The 13,359-nt window shown below is 49.8% G+C and overlaps 17 non-coding genes across 17 annotated transcripts; all 17 read right to left on the bottom strand.

The window, feature by feature from the left end:
• Positions 1 to 614: 614 nt before the first annotated feature.
• On the bottom strand, positions 615 to 687 carry Trnaa-agc (transfer RNA alanine (anticodon AGC)). The gene has a single exon. It is a non-coding gene; the product is annotated as a tRNA-Ala (tRNA).
• Positions 688 to 1,100: 413 nt separating this feature from the next.
• Positions 1,101 to 1,173, bottom strand: Trnaa-ugc (transfer RNA alanine (anticodon UGC)). Its single transcript has one exon. It is a non-coding gene; the product is annotated as a tRNA-Ala (tRNA).
• Positions 1,174 to 2,179: 1,006 nt separating this feature from the next.
• Trnaa-agc (transfer RNA alanine (anticodon AGC)) lies at positions 2,180 to 2,252 on the bottom strand. Its single transcript has one exon. It is a non-coding gene; the product is annotated as a tRNA-Ala (tRNA).
• A 413-nt stretch (positions 2,253 to 2,665) lies between these two features.
• Positions 2,666 to 2,738, bottom strand: Trnaa-ugc (transfer RNA alanine (anticodon UGC)). Its single transcript has one exon. It is a non-coding gene; the product is annotated as a tRNA-Ala (tRNA).
• A 1,006-nt stretch (positions 2,739 to 3,744) lies between these two features.
• Positions 3,745 to 3,817, bottom strand: Trnaa-agc (transfer RNA alanine (anticodon AGC)). Its single transcript has one exon. It is a non-coding gene; the product is annotated as a tRNA-Ala (tRNA).
• Positions 3,818 to 4,230: 413 nt separating this feature from the next.
• Positions 4,231 to 4,303, bottom strand: Trnaa-ugc (transfer RNA alanine (anticodon UGC)). Its single transcript has one exon. It is a non-coding gene; the product is annotated as a tRNA-Ala (tRNA).
• A 1,006-nt stretch (positions 4,304 to 5,309) lies between these two features.
• On the bottom strand, positions 5,310 to 5,382 carry Trnaa-agc (transfer RNA alanine (anticodon AGC)). Its single transcript has one exon. It is a non-coding gene; the product is annotated as a tRNA-Ala (tRNA).
• A 413-nt stretch (positions 5,383 to 5,795) lies between these two features.
• Positions 5,796 to 5,868, bottom strand: Trnaa-ugc (transfer RNA alanine (anticodon UGC)). The gene has a single exon. It is a non-coding gene; the product is annotated as a tRNA-Ala (tRNA).
• Positions 5,869 to 6,874: 1,006 nt separating this feature from the next.
• Trnaa-agc (transfer RNA alanine (anticodon AGC)) lies at positions 6,875 to 6,947 on the bottom strand. The gene has a single exon. It is a non-coding gene; the product is annotated as a tRNA-Ala (tRNA).
• Positions 6,948 to 7,360: 413 nt separating this feature from the next.
• On the bottom strand, positions 7,361 to 7,433 carry Trnaa-ugc (transfer RNA alanine (anticodon UGC)). Its single transcript has one exon. It is a non-coding gene; the product is annotated as a tRNA-Ala (tRNA).
• Positions 7,434 to 8,439: 1,006 nt separating this feature from the next.
• Trnaa-agc (transfer RNA alanine (anticodon AGC)) lies at positions 8,440 to 8,512 on the bottom strand. Its single transcript has one exon. It is a non-coding gene; the product is annotated as a tRNA-Ala (tRNA).
• Positions 8,513 to 8,925: 413 nt separating this feature from the next.
• Positions 8,926 to 8,998, bottom strand: Trnaa-ugc (transfer RNA alanine (anticodon UGC)). The gene has a single exon. It is a non-coding gene; the product is annotated as a tRNA-Ala (tRNA).
• A 1,007-nt stretch (positions 8,999 to 10,005) lies between these two features.
• On the bottom strand, positions 10,006 to 10,078 carry Trnaa-agc (transfer RNA alanine (anticodon AGC)). Its single transcript has one exon. It is a non-coding gene; the product is annotated as a tRNA-Ala (tRNA).
• Positions 10,079 to 10,491: 413 nt separating this feature from the next.
• Trnaa-ugc (transfer RNA alanine (anticodon UGC)) lies at positions 10,492 to 10,564 on the bottom strand. Its single transcript has one exon. It is a non-coding gene; the product is annotated as a tRNA-Ala (tRNA).
• Positions 10,565 to 11,571: 1,007 nt separating this feature from the next.
• On the bottom strand, positions 11,572 to 11,644 carry Trnaa-agc (transfer RNA alanine (anticodon AGC)). Its single transcript has one exon. It is a non-coding gene; the product is annotated as a tRNA-Ala (tRNA).
• A 413-nt stretch (positions 11,645 to 12,057) lies between these two features.
• Trnaa-ugc (transfer RNA alanine (anticodon UGC)) lies at positions 12,058 to 12,130 on the bottom strand. Its single transcript has one exon. It is a non-coding gene; the product is annotated as a tRNA-Ala (tRNA).
• Positions 12,131 to 13,136: 1,006 nt separating this feature from the next.
• On the bottom strand, positions 13,137 to 13,209 carry Trnaa-agc (transfer RNA alanine (anticodon AGC)). The gene has a single exon. It is a non-coding gene; the product is annotated as a tRNA-Ala (tRNA).
• Between the last annotated feature and the right edge of the window lie 150 nt (positions 13,210 to 13,359).

The raw sequence follows: 13,359 nt of genomic DNA, 5'->3' as shown, positions 1-13,359 counted from the left end.
CACTGCGCAAACTACGAAACGCTCCCCAAACATGGCACTCGCCCATGCAGCCGACTTTTACGACTTTACACGACGCTCATGCTAGTGACAGCCTCATTTATAGTTCGACGTCGCCCCAAAGCGAATGAGCACATTTCGCCTACGGCTTAGGCCGCCCTCCTAGTGTGGCTGCTCGGTGTCTGCAGGCAGCGAGGGGCTGCAAGCTTCCTGCGTTCGCACCTATGTCACCTGTGCTTGCTTGTCAGAGACAGACTATCGCAAAACATACAAATCACTCCATGAACTGATTGCTACGGCATCTGTTATCAGAAGTCACAACTAGCAACACCAGTAGCAGCCGACTGCACGCAAAGAATAGGAATGTGCAGTGGGATTTACGTGAACCTGGCGTAAGGCAGATCTTTCCGACGTAGGCTTAAGAATGTTATGGGAACACTTGTACTGTTTATAAATTAAGTGTAGGAGTTGGAGGAGGGTGCTTCCTGCGCACGAATAACAGCTCGCTTGCCAATTGTGGATGCTAATCGTTCTCTTGTATCTGCCTAGACACATCTGCTGGCTGTGAATTACTCCACTTGCATGGCAAGGTGCGCATGTAGGGGTGTTAAAAATTCTGGAGGCGCTGGGTATCGATCCCAGTACCTCTCGCATGCTAAGCGAGCGCTCTACCATCTGAGCTACGCCCCCTCCATGATAAATTGTGCTACATACAGCAATATCAATGTCACAGACGCTTGCACTCCCATTATTCCGCAGACAAACACTACTCTCTATGTATCTGTGAGGGTGTCTTTCAGGTTTCGTGCATTCTGTATTGAATCGTAGTTGGCCACAATGGAAGTGGCACGCATCACGTCGAAAATAGAATTCGGGCACCGCTCTGAGTAAGACGAACGTGTTGTCCACTCTCTAGACTTCAATGACGTTAAGCCGTGATACCTAAGACAGACCTGCACTCGATGACAGCCGGTCCCCACACATACATCTTGCTCTCCTTACGTCAGTATGCATCATACAAGTCTGTGACGCTGGCTTTGCAACATCTTGCGTGCTTTTAGGTTCGCCGCGATCAACACTTGGCATCCACTGACCACAAAACATGGAGGCGCCGGGGCTTGAACCCGGGACCTTTCACATGCAAAGCGAACGCTCTACCAACTGAGCTACGCCCCCATCCGCGACCAAACTGCGCTATTCTCCATTCCTTGAGACTCTGATGTGCACGGACACGATGCTTGGTTGGTTTGTAGCGCTGAAGGGACCAGAGTACAAAGGCGCGGACACGTTCATATACACAAGAGTTCCAAGTAGTTTCGATGCTCTGGTATTACGAATGCAAATTCCGTCTGTTTTTAACGTCTTAAATTGAAAGGGGGGTCACAAATTGCTCCGTTTTCACTCCTTGTCGACAATCACACAGCACCTGAGGAAACAAGCACATCTCGAGCCCCATTCTGCACTCCACTGTTCATGCAAACTCAGTGCCTCGCTCTTTGCTACTGTGTACCACTCTTGTCGTCCAACTGCAAAACACTTGGCCACAACAAGTTTCCACGTCTCCATTGCACTGCGCAAACTACGAAACGCTCCCCAAACATGGCACTCGCCCATGCAGCCGACTTTTACGACTTTACACGACGCTCACGCTAGTGACAGCCTCATTTATAGTTCGACGTCGCCCCAAAGCGAATGAGCACATTTCGCCTACGGCTTAGGCCGCCCTCCTAGTGTGGCTGCTCGGTGTCTGCAGGCAGCGAGGGGCTGCAAGCTTCCTGCGTTCGCACCTATGTCACCTGTGCTTGCTTGTCAGAGACAGACTATCGCAAAACATACAAATCACTCCATGAACTGATTGCTACGGCATCTGTTATCAGAAGTCACAACTAGCAACACCAGTAGCAGCCGACTGCACGCAAAGAATAGGAATGTGCAGTGGGATTTACGTGAACCTGGCGTAAGGCAGATCTTTCCGACGTAGGCTTAAGAATGTTATGGGAACACTTGTACTGTTTATAAATTAAGTGTAGGAGTTGGAGGAGGGTGCTTCCTGCGCACGAATAACAGCTCGCTTGCCAATTGTGGATGCTAATCGTTCTCTTGTATCTGCCTAGACACATCTGCTGGCTGTGAATTACTCCACTTGCATGGCAAGGTGCGCATGTAGGGGTGTTAAAAATTCTGGAGGCGCTGGGTATCGATCCCAGTACCTCTCGCATGCTAAGCGAGCGCTCTACCATCTGAGCTACGCCCCCTCCATGATAAATTGTGCTACATACAGCAATATCAATGTCACAGACGCTTGCACTCCCATTATTCCGCAGACAAACACTACTCTCTATGTATCTGTGAGGGTGTCTTTCAGGTTTCGTGCATTCTGTATTGAATCGTAGTTGGCCACAATGGAAGTGGCACGCATCACGTCGAAAATAGAATTCGGACACCGCTCTGAGTAAGACGAACGTGTTGTCCACTCTCTAGACTTCAATGACGTTAAGCCGTGATACCTAAGACAGACCTGCACTCGATGACAGCCGGTCCCCACACATACATCTTGCTCTCCTTACGTCAGTATGCATCATACAAGTCTGTGACGCTGGCTTTGCAACATCTTGCGTGCTTTTAGGTTCGCCGCGATCAACACTTGGCATCCACTGACCACAAAACATGGAGGCGCCGGGGCTTGAACCCGGGACCTTTCACATGCAAAGCGAACGCTCTACCAACTGAGCTACGCCCCCATCCGCGACCAAACTGCGCTATTCTCCATTCCTTGAGACTCTGATGTGCACGGACACGATGCTTGGTTGGTTTGTAGCGCTGAAGGGACCAGAGTACAAAGGCGCGGACACGTTCATATACACAAGAGTTCCAAGTAGTTTCGATGCTCTGGTATTACGAATGCAAATTCCGTCTGTTTTTAACGTCTTAAATTGAAAGGGGGGTCACAAATTGCTCCGTTTTCACTCCTTGTCGACAATCACACAGCACCTGAGGTAACAAGCACATCTCGAGCCCCATTCTGCACTCCACTGTTCATGCAAACTCAGTGCCTCGCTCTTTGCTACTGTGTACCACTCTTGTCGTCCAACTGCAAAACACTTGGCCACAACAAGTTTCCACGTCTCCATTGCACTGCGCAAACTACGAAACGCTCCCCAAACATGGCACTCGCCCATGCAGCCGACTTTTACGACTTTACACGACGCTCACGCTAGTGACAGCCTCATTTATAGTTCGACGTCGCCCCAAAGCGAATGAGCACATTTCGCCTACGGCTTAGGCCGCCCTCCTAGTGTGGCTGCTCGGTGTCTGCAGGCAGCGAGGGGCTGCAAGCTTCCTGCGTTCGCACCTATGTCACCTGTGCTTGCTTGTCAGAGACAGACTATCGCAAAACATACAAATCACTCCATGAACTGATTGCTACGGCATCTGTTATCAGAAGTCACAACTAGCAACACCAGTAGCAGCCGACTGCACGCAAAGAATAGGAATGTGCAGTGGGATTTACGTGAACCTGGCGTAAGGCAGATCTTTCCGACGTAGGCTTAAGAATGTTATGGGAACACTTGTACTGTTTATAAATTAAGTGTAGGAGTTGGAGGAGGGTGCTTCCTGCGCACGAATAACAGCTCGCTTGCCAATTGTGGATGCTAATCGTTCTCTTGTATCTGCCTAGACACATCTGCTGGCTGTGAATTACTCCACTTGCATGGCAAGGTGCGCATGTAGGGGTGTTAAAAATTCTGGAGGCGCTGGGTATCGATCCCAGTACCTCTCGCATGCTAAGCGAGCGCTCTACCATCTGAGCTACGCCCCCTCCATGATAAATTGTGCTACATACAGCAATATCAATGTCACAGACGCTTGCACTCCCATTATTCCGCAGACAAACACTACTCTCTATGTATCTGTGAGGGTGTCTTTCAGGTTTCGTGCATTCTGTATTGAATCGTAGTTGGCCACAATGGAAGTGGCACGCATCACGTCGAAAATAGAATTCGGACACCGCTCTGAGTAAGACGAACGTGTTGTCCACTCTCTAGACTTCAATGACGTTAAGCCGTGATACCTAAGACAGACCTGCACTCGATGACAGCCGGTCCCCACACATACATCTTGCTCTCCTTACGTCAGTATGCATCATACAAGTCTGTGACGCTGGCTTTGCAACATCTTGCGTGCTTTTAGGTTCGCCGCGATCAACACTTGGCATCCACTGACCACAAAACATGGAGGCGCCGGGGCTTGAACCCGGGACCTTTCACATGCAAAGCGAACGCTCTACCAACTGAGCTACGCCCCCATCCGCGACCAAACTGCGCTATTCTCCATTCCTTGAGACTCTGATGTGCACGGACACGATGCTTGGTTGGTTTGTAGCGCTGAAGGGACCAGAGTACAAAGGCGCGGACACGTTCATATACACAAGAGTTCCAAGTAGTTTCGATGCTCTGGTATTACGAATGCAAATTCCGTCTGTTTTTAACGTCTTAAATTGAAAGGGGGGTCACAAATTGCTCCGTTTTCACTCCTTGTCGACAATCACACAGCACCTGAGGTAACAAGCACATCTCGAGCCCCATTCTGCACTCCACTGTTCATGCAAACTCAGTGCCTCGCTCTTTGCTACTGTGTACCACTCTTGTCGTCCAACTGCAAAACACTTGGCCACAACAAGTTTCCACGTCTCCATTGCACTGCGCAAACTACGAAACGCTCCCCAAACATGGCACTCGCCCATGCAGCCGACTTTTACGACTTTACACGACGCTCACGCTAGTGACAGCCTCATTTATAGTTCGACGTCGCCCCAAAGCGAATGAGCACATTTCGCCTACGGCTTAGGCCGCCCTCCTAGTGTGGCTGCTCGGTGTCTGCAGGCAGCGAGGGGCTGCAAGCTTCCTGCGTTCGCACCTATGTCACCTGTGCTTGCTTGTCAGAGACAGACTATCGCAAAACATACAAATCACTCCATGAACTGATTGCTACGGCATCTGTTATCAGAAGTCACAACTAGCAACACCAGTAGCAGCCGACTGCACGCAAAGAATAGGAATGTGCAGTGGGATTTACGTGAACCTGGCGTAAGGCAGATCTTTCCGACGTAGGCTTAAGAATGTTATGGGAACACTTGTACTGTTTGTAAATTAAGTGTAGGAGTTGGAGGAGGGTGCTTCCTGCGCACGAATAACAGCTCGCTTGCCAATTGTGGATGCTAATCGTTCTCTTGTATCTGCCTAGACACATCTGCTGGCTGTGAATTACTCCACTTGCATGGCAAGGTGCGCATGTAGGGGTGTTAAAAATTCTGGAGGCGCTGGGTATCGATCCCAGTACCTCTCGCATGCTAAGCGAGCGCTCTACCATCTGAGCTACGCCCCCTCCATGATAAATTGTGCTACATACAGCAATATCAATGTCACAGACGCTTGCACTCCCATTATTCCGCAGACAAACACTACTCTCTATGTATCTGTGAGGGTGTCTTTCAGGTTTCGTGCATTCTGTATTGAATCGTAGTTGGCCACAATGGAAGTGGCACGCATCACGTCGAAAATAGAATTCGGACACCGCTCTGAGTAAGACGAACGTGTTGTCCACTCTCTAGACTTCAATGACGTTAAGCCGTGATACCTAAGACAGACCTGCACTCGATGACAGCCGGTCCCCACACATACATCTTGCACTCCTTACGTCAGTATGCATCATACAAGTCTGTGACGCTGGCTTTGCAACATCTTGCGTGCTTTTAGGTTCGCCGCGATCAACACTTGGCATCCACTGACCACAAAACATGGAGGCGCCGGGGCTTGAACCCGGGACCTTTCACATGCAAAGCGAACGCTCTACCAACTGAGCTACGCCCCCATCCGCGACCAAATTGCGCTATTCTCCATTCCTTGAGACTCTGATGTGCACGGACACGATGCTTGGTTGGTTTGTAGCGCTGAAGGGACCAGAGTACAAAGGCGCGGACACGTTCATATACACAAGAGTTCCAAGTAGTTTCGATGCTCTGGTATTACGAATGCAAATTCCGTCTGTTTTTAACGTCTTAAATTGAAAGGGGGGTCACAAATTGCTCCGTTTTCACTCCTTGTCGACAATCACACAGCACCTGAGGTAACAAGCACATCTCGAGCCCCATTCTGCACTCCACTGTTCATGCAAACTCAGTGCCTCGCTCTTTGCTACTGTGTACCACTCTTGTCGTCCAACTGCAAAACACTGGGCCACAACAAGTTTCCACGTCTCCATTGCACTGCGCAAACTACGAAACGCTCCCCAAACATGGCACTCGCCCATGCAGCCGACTTTTACGACTTTACACGACGCTCATGCTAGTGACAGCCTCATTTATAGTTCGACGTCGCCCCAAAGCGAATGAGCACATTTCGCCTACGGCTTAGGCCGCCCTCCTAGTGTGGCTGCTCGGTGTCTGCAGGCAGCGAGGGGCTGCAAGCTTCCTGCGTTCGCACCTATGTCACCTGTGCTTGCTTGTCAGAGACAGACTATCGCAAAACATACAAATCACTCCATGAACTGATTGCTACGGCATCTGTTATCAGAAGTCACAACTAGCAACACCAGTAGCAGCCGACTGCACGCAAAGAATAGGAATGTGCAGTGGGATTTACGTGAACCTGGCGTAAGGCAGATCTTTCCGACGTAGGCTTAAGAATGTTATGGGAACACTTGTACTGTTTATAAATTAAGTGTAGGAGTTGGAGGAGGGTGCTTCCTGCGCACGAATAACAGCTCGCTTGCCAATTGTGGATGCTAATCGTTCTCTTGTATCTGCCTAGACACATCTGCTGGCTGTGAATTACTCCACTTGCATGGCAAGGTGCGCATGTAGGGGTGTTAAAAATTCTGGAGGCGCTGGGTATCGATCCCAGTACCTCTCGCATGCTAAGCGAGCGCTCTACCATCTGAGCTACGCCCCCTCCATGATAAATTGTGCTACATACAGCAATATCAATGTCACAGACGCTTGCACTCCCATTATTCCGCAGACAAACACTACTCTCTATGTATCTGTGAGGGTGTCTTTCAGGTTTCGTGCATTCTGTATTGAATCGTAGTTGGCCACAATGGAAGTGGCACGCATCACGTCGAAAATAGAATTCGGACACCGCTCTGAGTAAGACGAACGTGTTGTCCACTCTCTAGACTTCAATGACGTTAAGCCGTGATACCTAAGACAGACCTGCACTCGATGACAGCCGGTCCCCACACATACATCTTGCTCTCCTTACGTCAGTATGCATCATACAAGTCTGTGACGCTGGCTTTGCAACATCTTGCGTGCTTTTAGGTTCGCCGCGATCAACACTTGGCATCCACTGACCACAAAACATGGAGGCGCCGGGGCTTGAACCCGGGACCTTTCACATGCAAAGCGAACGCTCTACCAACTGAGCTACGCCCCCACCCGCGACCAAACTGCGCTATTCTCCATTCCTTGAGACTCTGATGTGCACGGACACGATGCTTGGTTGGTTTGTAGCGCTGAAGGGACCAGAGTACAAAGGCGCGGACACGTTCATATACACAAGAGTTCCAAGTAGTTTCGATGCTCTGGTATTACGAATGCAAATTCCGTCTGTTTTTAACGTCTTAAATTGAAAGGGGGGTCACAAATTGCTCCGTTTTCACTCCTTGTCGACAATCACACAGCACCTGAGGAAACAAGCACATCTCGAGCCCCATTCTGCACTCCACTGTTCATGCAAACTCAGTGCCTCGCTCTTTGCTACTGTGTACCACTCTTGTCGTCCAACTGCAAAACACTTGGCCACAACAAGTTTCCACGTCTCCATTGCACTGCGCAAACTACGAAACGCTCCCCAAACATGGCACTCGCCCATGCAGCCGACTTTTACGACTTTACACGACGCTCACGCTAGTGACAGCCTCATTTATAGTTCGACGTCGCCCCAAAGCGAATGAGCACATTTCGCCTACGGCTTAGGCCGCCCTCCTAGTGTGGCTGCTCGGTGTCTGCAGGCAGCGAGGGGCTGCAAGCTTCCTGCGTTCGCACCTATGTCACCTGTGCTTGATTGTCAGAGACAGACTATCGCAAAACATACAAATCACTCCATGAACTGATTGCTACGGCATCTGTTATCAGAAGTCACAACTAGCAACACCAGTAGCAGCCGACTGCACGCAAAGAATAGGAATGTGCAGTGGGATTTACGTGAACCTGGCGTAAGGCAGATCTTTCCGACGTAGGCTTAAGAATGTTATGGGAACACTTGTACTGTTTATAAATTAAGTGTAGGAGTTGGAGGAGGGTGCTTCCTGCGCACGAATAACAGCTCGCTTGCCAATTGTGGATGCTAATCGTTCTCTTGTATCTGCCTAGACACATCTGCTGGCTGTGAATTACTCCACTTGCATGGCAAGGTGCGCATGTAGGGGTGTTAAAAATTCTGGAGGCGCTGGGTATCGATCCCAGTACCTCTCGCATGCTAAGCGAGCGCTCTACCATCTGAGCTACGCCCCCTCCATGATAAATTGTGCTACATACAGCAATATCAATGTCACAGACGCTTGCACTCCCATTATTCCGCAGACAAACACTACTCTCTATGTATCTGTGAGGGTGTCTTTCAGGTTTCGTGCATTCTGTATTGAATCGTAGTTGGCCACAATGGAAGTGGCACGCATCACGTCGAAAATAGAATTCGGACACCGCTCTGAGTAAGACGAACGTGTTGTCCACTCTCTAGACTTCAATGACGTTAAGCCGTGATACCTAAGACAGACCTGCACTCGATGACAGCCGGTCCCCACACATACATCTTGCTCTCCTTACGTCAGTATGCATCATACAAGTCTGTGACGCTGGCTTTGCAACATCTTGCGTGCTTTTAGGTTCGCCGCGATCAACACTTGGCATCCACTGACCACAAAACATGGAGGCGCCGGGGCTTGAACCCGGGACCTTTCACATGCAAAGCGAACGCTCTACCAACTGAGCTACGCCCCCATCCGCGACCAAACTGCGCTATTCTCCATTCCTTGAGACTCTGATGTGCACGGACACGATGCTTGGTTGGTTTGTAGCGCTGAAGGGACCAGAGTACAAAGGCGCGGACACGTTCATATACACAAGAGTTCCAAGTAGTTTCGATGCTCTGGTATTACGAATGCAAATTCCGTCTGTTTTTAACGTCTTAAATTGAAAGGGGGGTCACAAATTGCTCCGTTTTCACTCCTTGTCGACAATCACACAGCACCTGAGGTAACAAGCACATCTCGAGCCCCATTCTGCACTCCACTGTTCATGCAAACTCAGTGCCTCGCTCTTTGCTACTGTGTACCACTCTTGTCGTCCAACTGCAAAACACTGGGCCACAACAAGTTTCCACGTCTCCATTGCACTGCGCAAACTACGAAACGCTCCCCAAACATGGCACTCGCCCATGCAGCCGACTTTTACGACTTTACACGACGCTCATGCTAGTGACAGCCTCATTTATAGTTCGACGTCGCCCCAAAGCGAATGAGCACATTTCGCCTACGGCTTAGGCCGCCCTCCTAGTGTGGCTGCTCGGTGTCTGCAGGCAGCGAGGGGCTGCAAGCTTCCTGCGTTCGCAACCTATGTCACCTGTGCTTGCTTGTCAGAGACAGACTATTGCAAAACATACAAATCACTCCATGAACTGATTGCTACGGCATCTGTTATCAGAAGTCACAACTAGCAACACCAGTAGCAGCCGACTGCACGCAAAGAATAGGAATGTGCAGTGGGATTTACGTGAACCTGGCGTAAGGCAGATCTTTCCGACGTAGGCTTAAGAATGTTATGGGAACACTTGTACTGTTTATAAATTAAGTGTAGGAGTTGGAGGAGGGTGCTTCCTGCGCACGAATAACAGCTCGCTTGCCAATTGTGGATGCTAATCGTTCTCTTGTATCTGCCTAGACACATCTGCTGGCTGTGAATTACTCCACTTGCATGGCAAGGTGCGCATGTAGGGGTGTTAAAAATTCTGGAGGCGCTGGGTATCGATCCCAGTACCTCTCGCATGCTAAGCGAGCGCTCTACCATCTGAGCTACGCCCCCTCCATGATAAATTGTGCTACATACAGCAATATCAATGTCACAGACGCTTGCACTCCCATTATTCCGCAGACAAACACTACTCTCTATGTATCTGTGAGGGTGTCTTTCAGGTTTCGTGCATTCTGTATTGAATCGTAGTTGGCCACAATGGAAGTGGCACGCATCACGTCGAAAATAGAATTCGGACACCGCTCTGAGTAAGACGAACGTGTTGTCCACTCTCTAGACTTCAATGACGTTAAGCCGTGATACCTAAGACAGACCTGCACTCGATGACAGCCGGTCCCCACACATACATCTTGCTCTCCTTACGTCAGTATGCATCATACAAGTCTGTGACGCTGGCTTTGCAACATCTTGCGTGCTTTTAGGTTCGCCGCGATCAACACTTGGCATCCACTGACCACAAAACATGGAGGCGCCGGGGCTTGAACCCGGGACCTTTCACATGCAAAGCGAACGCTCTACCAACTGAGCTACGCCCCCATCCGCGACCAAACTGCGCTATTCTCCATTCCTTGAGACTCTGATGTGCACGGACACGATGCTTGGTTGGTTTGTAGCGCTGAAGGGACCAGAGTACAAAGGCGCGGACACGTTCATATACACAAGAGTTCCAAGTAGTTTCGATGCTCTGGTATTACGAATGCAAATTCCGTCTGTTTTTAACGTCTTAAATTGAAAGGGGGGTCACAAATTGCTCCGTTTTCACTCCTTGTCGACAATCACACAGCACCTGAGGAAACAAGCACATCTCGAGCCCCATTCTGCACTCCACTGTTCATGCAAACTCAGTGCCTCGCTCTTTGCTACTGTGTACCACTCTTGTCGTCCAACTGCAAAACACTTGGCCACAACAAGTTTCCACGTCTCCATTGCACTGCGCAAACTACGAAACGCTCCCCAAACATGGCACTCGCCCATGCAGCCGACTTTTACGACTTTACACGACGCTCACGCTAGTGACAGCCTCATTTATAGTTCGACGTCGCCCCAAAGCGAATGAGCACATTTCGCCTACGGCTTAGGCCGCCCTCCTAGTGTGGCTGCTCGGTGTCTGCAGGCAGCGAGGGGCTGCAAGCTTCCTGCGTTCGCAACCTATGTCACCTGTGCTTGCTTGTCAGAGACAGACTATTGCAAAACATACAAATCACTCCATGAACTGATTGCTACGGCATCTGTTATCAGAAGTCACAACTAGCAACACCAGTAGCAGCCGACTGCACGCAAAGAATAGGAATGTGCAGTGGGATTTACGTGAACCTGGCGTAAGGCAGATCTTTCCGACGTAGGCTTAAGAATGTTATGGGAACACTTGTACTGTTTATAAATTAAGTGTAGGAGTTGGAGGAGGGTGCTTCCTGCGCACGAATAACAGCTCGCTTGCCAATTGTGGATGCTAATCGTTCTCTTGTATCTGCCTAGACACATCTGCTGGCTGTGAATTACTCCACTTGCATGGCAAGGTGCGCATGTAGGGGTGTTAAAAATTCTGGAGGCGCTGGGTATCGATCCCAGTACCTCTCGCATGCTAAGCGAGCGCTCTACCATCTGAGCTACGCCCCCTCCATGATAAATTGTGCTACATACAGCAATATCAATGTCACAGACGCTTGCACTCCCATTATTCCGCAGACAAACACTACTCTCTATGTATCTGTGAGGGTGTCTTTCAGGTTTCGTGCATTCTGTATTGAATCGTAGTTGGCCACAATGGAAGTGGCACGCATCACGTCGAAAATAGAATTCGGACACCGCTCTGAGTAAGACGAACGTGTTGTCCACTCTCTAGACTTCAATGACGTTAAGCCGTGATACCTAAGACAGACCTGCACTCGATGACAGCCGGTCCCCACACATACATCTTGCTCTCCTTACGTCAGTATGCATCATACAAGTCTGTGACGCTGGCTTTGCAACATCTTGCGTGCTTTTAGGTTCGCCGCGATCAACACTTGGCATCCACTGACCACAAAACATGGAGGCGCCGGGGCTTGAACCCGGGACCTTTCACATGCAAAGCGAACGCTCTACCAACTGAGCTACGCCCCCATCCGCGACCAAACTGCGCTATTCTCCATTCCTTGAGACTCTGATGTGCACGGACACGATGCTTGGTTGGTTTGTAGCGCTGAAGGGACCAGAGTACAAAGGCGCGGACACGTTCATATACACAAGAGTTCCAAGTAGTTTCGATGCTCTGGTATTACGAATGCAAATTCCGTCTGTTTTTAACGTCTTAAATTGAAAGGGGGGTCACAAATTGCTCCGTTTTCACTCCTTGTCGACAATCACACAGCACCTGAGGTAACAAGCACATCTCGAGCCCCATTCTGCACTCCACTGTTCATGCAAACTCAGTGCCTCGCTCTTTGCTACTGTGTACCACTCTTGTCGTCCAACTGCAAAACACTGGGCCACAACAAGTTTCCACGTCTCCATTGCACTGCGCAAACTACGAAACGCTCCCCAAACATGGCACTCGCCCATGCAGCCGACTTTTACGACTTTACACGACGCTCATGCTAGTGACAGCCTCATTTATAGTTCGACGTCGCCCCAAAGCGAATGAGCACATTTCGCCTACGGCTTAGGCCGCCCTCCTAGTGTGGCTGCTCGGTGTCTGCAGGCAGCGAGGGGCTGCAAGCTTCCTGCGTTCGCACCTATGTCACCTGTGCTTGCTTGTCAGAGACAGACTATCGCAAAACATACAAATCACTCCATGAACTGATTGCTACGGCATCTGTTATCAGAAGTCACAACTAGCAACACCAGTAGCAGCCGACTGCACGCAAAGAATAGGAATGTGCAGTGGGATTTACGTGAACCTGGCGTAAGGCAGATCTTTCCGACGTAGGCTTAAGAATGTTATGGGAACACTTGTACTGTTTATAAATTAAGTGTTGGAGTTGGAGGAGGGTGCTTCCTGCGCACGAATAACAGCTCGCTTGCCAATTGTGGATGCTAATCGTTCTCTTGTATCTGCCTAGACACATCTGCTGGCTGTGAATTACTCCACTTGCATGGCAAGGTGCGCATGTAGGGGTGTTAAAAATTCTGGAGGCGCTGGGTATCGATCCCAGTACCTCTCGCATGCTAAGCGAGCGCTCTACCATCTGAGCTACGCCCCCTCCATGATAAATTGTGCTACATACAGCAATATCAATGTCACAGACGCTTGCACTCCCATTATTCCGCAGACAAACACTACTCTCTATGTATCTGTGAGGGTGTCTTTCAGGTTTCGTGCATTCTGTATTGAATCGTAGTTGGCCACAATG

The sequence above is a fragment of the Schistocerca gregaria genome, chromosome 6 (genome assembly GCF_023897955.1).
Source record: "Schistocerca gregaria isolate iqSchGreg1 chromosome 6, iqSchGreg1.2, whole genome shotgun sequence".
Classification (NCBI taxonomy): Eukaryota; Metazoa; Arthropoda; class Insecta; order Orthoptera; family Acrididae; genus Schistocerca; species Schistocerca gregaria.
Note: the sequence above shows the minus strand (reverse complement) of the source record. Positions and strands in the feature narration are given on the sequence as shown.